Source organism: Lactuca saligna, chromosome 2 (assembly GCF_052625555.1).
Source record: "Lactuca saligna cultivar CGN05327 chromosome 2, ASM5262555v1, whole genome shotgun sequence".
NCBI lineage: Eukaryota > Viridiplantae > Streptophyta > Magnoliopsida > Asterales > Asteraceae > Lactuca > Lactuca saligna.
In genome coordinates this window covers 145,410,168-145,416,675 of record NC_136418.1, presented here as the reverse complement: position 1 = coordinate 145,416,675, position 6,508 = coordinate 145,410,168, and positions in this window count along the sequence as shown.

Below are 6,508 nucleotides of genomic sequence, written 5' to 3'. Positions count from 1 at the left end.
GAGGGAATAAAGTTATTGTGGGCATGGATTGGCTAAGCCCCAATGGGGCGGTGATTGATTGTGAGCTTCAGCTAGTGAGGGTTCGCACTCCCAGTGGGGGAGAGTTAGTGATTCAGGGCGAGAGGCCACAGCGAGGACCGATCTTTTGTTCCGCCGCAAGGGCGAGGCACTATGTTCAGCAGGGTTGCGCCGGTTTTGTAGCTTATGTCTTGGATGCCCAGGAGAAGGGCAAGACGACAGTTGATGATGTCCCTATTGTTCGAGACTACCCGAATGTGTTTCCCGAGGATTTGCCGGGGATACCTCCTGAGAGGCAGGTTGAGTTCAGGATCGACCTAATTCCTGGTGTGGCTCCGATAGCCAAAGCACCGTATCGACTAGCTCCCCCTGAGATGCAGGAGTTGTCTACACAGCTGCAGGAGCTGTTAGACAAGGGTTTCATTCGGCCGAGCAGTTTGCCTTGGGGAGCGTCGATCCTATTTGTGAGGAAGAAGGATGGGTCGCATCGTATGTGCATTGATTATCGGGAGTTGAATAAGGTAACGGTGAAGAACCGTTACCCACTTCCGAGGATAGATGATTTGTTTGATCAGCTTCAGGGAGCGTCTTGGTTCTCCAAGATCGATCTACGCTCCGGTTATCATCAGATGCGGGTTAGAGATGAGGATGTACAGAAGACTGCTTTCAGGACCCGATATGGTCATTATGAGTTTGTGGTGATGCCATTTGGGCTTACCAATGCCCCAGCCGCGTTCATGGATCTCATGAACCGCGTGTGCAGGCCGATGCTGGATCGGTCAGTGATAGTATTCATAGATGATATCTTGGTATATTCCAAGACACAGGGGCAGCACGAGGAGCACCTGCGGGAGGTGTTGGAGGCTTTGAGGAGGGAGAGACTTTTCGCAAAGTTCTCCAAGTGTGAGTTCTGGTTGCGCGAGGTGCAGTTTCTTGGTCATCTCGTCAACAAGAAGGGTATTTTGGTAGATCCGGCCAAGATAGAGGTCGTGATGCAGTGGGAGGTCCCGAAGTCTCCATCTGAGATTCGGAGCTTCCTAGGGTTGGCAGGGTATTATCGGAGATTTATTCAGGACTTCTCCAAGATAGCAGTGTCGCTCACCTGACTAACCAAGAAGTCGGTGGTATTTCGTTGGGGGCCTGAGCAGCAGGCGGCGTTCGAGACTCTCAGACAGAAATTGTGCGAGGCTCCGATCCTTACCTTGCCAGAGGGAGTAGAGGACTTCGTAGTCTATTGTGATGCTTCGATCACAGGTATGGGGGCAGTATTGATGCAGCGAGGCCATGTGGTAGCTTATGCCTCGAGACAGTTGAAGCCTCACGAGGCTAATTATCCTACCCACGATTTGGAGCTGGGGGCAGTTGTGTTTGCCCTCAAGATTTGGAGACATTACCTTTATGGGGTCCGTTGTACTATTTACACGGATCACAAGAGTTTGCGGTATCTTATGGATCAGTCGAGTCTGAACATGAGGCAGAGGAGGTGGTTGGACGTGCTGAAGGATTATGATTGTGAGATCCTTTATCATCCCGGGAAGGCCAACGTAGTGGCCGACGCCCTAAGCCCCAAAGTGTCGGCGGCCCCTATCAGAGATCTGTGTATGAGGATGACAGTGATCACTCCGTTGTTGGAGTGGATCAAGGAGGCTCAGATGGAGGGTCTCAAGGAGGAGAGGCAAAAGTGTGAGAGGATAATGGGTCGAGTAGCTTCGTTTGATTATGACAGTCGGGGTTTGTTGACGCTTCATGGGAGGGTGTGGGTACCGTACTAGGGTGGAGTACGGCAGGTATTGATGGACGAGGCTCATAAGTCTCGGTTTTCTATCCACCCAGGGGCGACGAAAATGTATCGAGATCTTCGACCTGATTATTGGTGGCCTGCATGAAGCGGGACGTCGCTTGGTATGTTGAGAGATGCTTGACCTGCCGGAAGGTCAAGGCGGAGCACCAGAGACCCCATGGCAAGATGCAGCCGTTAGACATTCCCGTGTGGAAGTGGGAGGACATCACCATGGATTTTGTCACCAAGCTCCCCAGGACCGCACGTGGAGTGGATTCGATATGGGTAGTAGTGGATCGGTTGACGAAGAGTGCCCATTTTATTCCGATTCAGGAGAGTATATCGGCGGAAAAGTTAGCCGATATCTATGTGCGAGAGATTGTGGCACGTCATGGAGTGCCGGTATCGGTGGTGTCAGACCGAGATGTCCGTTTCACATCCAGATTCTGGAAGCGGTTCCACGACGAGATGGGTACTCGTCTCCATTTCAGCACCGCTTTCCACCCTCAGACTGACGGGCAGAGCAAGAGGACGATTCAGACTCTTGAGGACATGCTTAGGGCATGTGTTCTAGATTTTGGGGGCAGTTGGGATACGTATCTTCTGTTAGCGAAATTCTCGTATAACAACAGTTATCATGCGAGCATTGATCGACCTCCTTTTGAGATGCTGTATGGGAGGAAGTGTAGGACCTCGATTTGTTGGGGCGAGGTCGGCCAGCGAGTCATCGGGAGCACAGAAGTGGTGCTCAAGACGACCGAGTTGATCCCGCAGGTCCGTAGTAGGCTGCAGACTGCGCAAAGTCGGCAGAAGAGCTACGCCGACAGGAGGCCTTCGGACTTGGAGTTCCAGGTGGGAGATATGGTCCTTCTGAAGGTCTCACCTTGGAAGGGTGTCATCAGGTTCCGGAAGAGGGGCAAATTGGGCCCCAGATTTATTGGTCCTTTCAGGGTTTTAGCTCGGCTGGGTCGGGTTGCTTATCGGTTAGATCTTCCTGAGGAGCTTAGTCAGATCCACAACACCTTCCATGTGTCTCAGTTGAGGAAGTGTTTGGTGGATGAGTCAGCAGTCGTTCCCCTAGAGGATATTCAGGTTGATAGCAGCCTGAATTATATTGAGAGGCCGGTCGCGATTCTGGACCGGAAGACCAAGACCTTGAGGAACAAGGTAATTCAGTTAGTGAAGGTGCAGTGGCAGCACCGGAAGGGGTCTGAATGGACGTGGGAGGCTGAGGAGGAGATGAGAGCGCACTACCCGGAGATATTTTCAGATTCAGCCGTAGCAGACTTCGAGGACGAAGTCTGAGATAAGTGGGGGAGAATTGTAACGACCCGTTTCCGGTATGTTAATTCCTTGGCATTTGTTTTGAAGTTTTGCAAGAGGGACTCGGCGAGTTCATAGCCTGACTCGCCGAGTAGGGTCGGGGTTTCGAGCACGTGTTAGCTGGAGACTCGGCGAGTCCATATTCCGGACTCGGCGAGTCTGTCCGACTGGGTGAAACCCTAAATCACCGGGTTGCCCACTATTTAAGCCACCTTATGGCCCTCATTCTCGCCTCCTTCACCCTCAGAAGCTGTGAGAAAAACCCTAATTCATCCTTGAGTGTTTGTAAGTGATTTTGTGTGCATTTGTGAAGGTTTGAAGAAGGAGAAGAAGAAAGGAGCAAGGAGAAGGAGTGTAGAGCCGAGATTCAAGGGAAAGTAAGAGCTCTTTGAGGTATTCTTCTAGTTTCTTTCCCTTTTTATGCTTAAAAGCCCTTTTTAGATCTAGTTGATGCCTTTCTCAAGCCTTATGTTGATATGGAAGCCTTATCATGCCGAGATATCTTTAGATCTGTGTATTTAGAATTTGTAGAGCCCAGATCTACTGCCTTTTTGGAGCTATTTTGCATATTAACCCTAGATCTACCCCTTTTATGCATCTTTTAGCCTTTATTCCCTTGTTCTTGTGTTTGTGCACATAAAGTTGGAAACTTTACATGGTAAACCAGCTTATTGGACTCAGATCTATCATTTGTATGTTTTGGATTCGAGCAGAAACGAGTGTAGAATAGTTGCATGGCGGTGACTCAGCGAGTCGGAAGAACGACTCGGCGAGTCGAGTCGCGAGTCCCCGATTCCTTCCTTTTGAGCGGTGTCTGTCGTGTGGGACCAGTGAGTAGTAGGGTGGACTCAGCGAGTTGAGGGTAGACTCAGTAATGAAGGGACTCGGCGAGTTGTTCATACAACTCGGCGAGTCCAAGGCAATCTTCTTAAGTTCAAGAACAACTCGTCGAGTTGTTCATATGACTCGGCGAGTCGGATGAAGATTGTCTGAGTTCTTGGATCGAGAGGGTACTCGTCGAGTCGATGCCATACTCGACGAGTAGCAGCGAGTAGGGTTGAGGTGTGAGAGTAGAGACTCGGCGAGTTGGCGGCCCAACTCGGCGAGTCAGGTCAAATGAGAGTTGACTGTGACCAAGGGTAAAAGAGTCATTTCACCCAAGTGCAATGTTTAGTATTTGATTGAGTGTGTTTATGGACTTGTAGCCAGGGAGATACCGGAGCAGCAACAGTTAGATTCCAGAGTCATACACTCAGCAACCAGTTTACGAGGTGAGTTTCCTTCCAGTAGGAACGGGTCTAAGGCCACAATGCCGGCTCGTTTAGTAGCAGTAGTTTCCGGAATTTGGTCCGATGCAGTTGTTAGTCTGTTTGATGCCTTCGTGGCTCAGACAGGATTTATGTGTTAAGTGTTATGGGCTACGGCCTGACGTAGTATGCAGTATATGAGTTTATGATCATGTGTGTTATGCTATTTGAAATATGTTTTGCTATGCTATGCTATGCCCAGTCAGTTCCGGGCTTCGGTCCGATGCAGTTAGTTCCGGACTTCGGTCCGATGCAGTTAGTTCCGGACTTCGGTCCGATGCAGTTAGTCCCGGACTTCGGTCCGATACAGGGGACAAGGTCCCAGTCAGTTCCGGACTTCGGTCCGATGCAGTTAGTTCCGGACTTTGGTCCGATGCAGGGGACAAGGTCCCAATCAGTTCCGGACTTCGGTCTGATGCAGCTAGTTCCAGACTTCGGTCTGATGCAGTGGGCAAGGCCCAGTATGTGCTCATTTATATATTGTATGGTATGTGGTAGCTTGGGGGAGCTCTTTAAGCTTCGTGCTTACAGTTTCAGTTTTGGTTTCAGGTACTTCCGCAAGCAAAGGGAAGAGCTCGGGGTGATAGCATCGCACACACCACAGCTTTAGCTTTTATCCTGGGAATTGATTTAGTTTGTTTTGATTTGACATAGTATGATACAGTTTTCCGCACAATGTTTTTATTATGTTTGGGATACATCACGTATGGTTTTATGATATGACACTCAGATTATGATTTTGGTTATATTGAAAAACGAAATTTTTGGGTCGTATTTTTGGGTCGTTTCACCGTAAACTCCTTTTAGTTCAACAACCTCTACTCCTCACCCTAACACCTCTATTTATACTTGAATATGGGCTGGACACACATGGGCCGTAAATGAGTTTACGGCCGTAAGGTGTTTACAGCCATAAACTCAGCCGTAAACTAGGCCATAAATTCAAAAATATTACACAAAAATATAATTGCCCATAAAAGTAAAGTGTAAACCATATTTTGACCCAACAATATCCCCCATTGGTTGTCACACCCTAAAACCGAGAACGGCGGAAACGTTCTGGGGCGTAGGACGTCATGTAATGTATCACAACAATGTAAAGTAGTAAACAAGCAACAACATCATCCATTGCATTAATAGTATAAGTTTCAAGTACATGTGTGTTCTTTCATAATATACAACAAAGGAATGAATAATCAGAAAATAAGATTAGTCTGGATTGCTCCGTCTTCACAAAACCTGGTCGTCGTACCTGTCTATTTGCGACCTGAGAATACAAGTTATTTTGAAAGCGAGTATCAGCCAAAAGCTGGTGAATTCATAGGTATTAATGTGTTTTTGATTTGTAAAACTTGTAATGAAAGACTTGATATTGTTCTGAAAGAAAGTTCGTATAAGTGTGGAAATGTTTGTAAGTAATCAAAACCGTTTGGTAAACCCTAGAAATCCCTATGATTCCTATTAGTATAGATGAAATCTTCTACCAAGACCTAGTTGTTTTGAAAGTAGTTTTCTACCAAGAGCCGACTGTTTGACAATTATTATTAATATAAGAAATTGTATCCTTTGGTACTAGGATACTCAAATACGATTCACCTCATTGGTTATGTGGATAAGTCATAAGATAATGGTAATAATATAACTAACTTACGTATTATCCCTTTATACTAGGATAACTAACTTACGTATTATCCCTTTATACTAGGATAACTAACAGTGTTAACTTTAGACATCCGTAGATGTACATTTACCTCTGTTGCTAACAGCTGGGTGTAGGAATAGTTAATCCCTTAAAGTATACCTGTAATGGTATCAATTGAAGACATCCGTGGATGTGCATTTACCTCTGTAGCTAATAGAGATTCTAGGAATGGTTAATCCCGTAAAGTATCCTTTGGTACTAGGATATAAAGTCCAATCTATCTCGTCGATGATGTGTTTGTATCACAAGGTAAAGATAGAAAGGAGAACTATATAACAATATCTAGACAATAATATGTAATAGTAATTTGCCATATAATGTCTATGTAAAAGTATTCATGTATAAGTATCTATGTAAGAGTATTCATGTAAACGTACT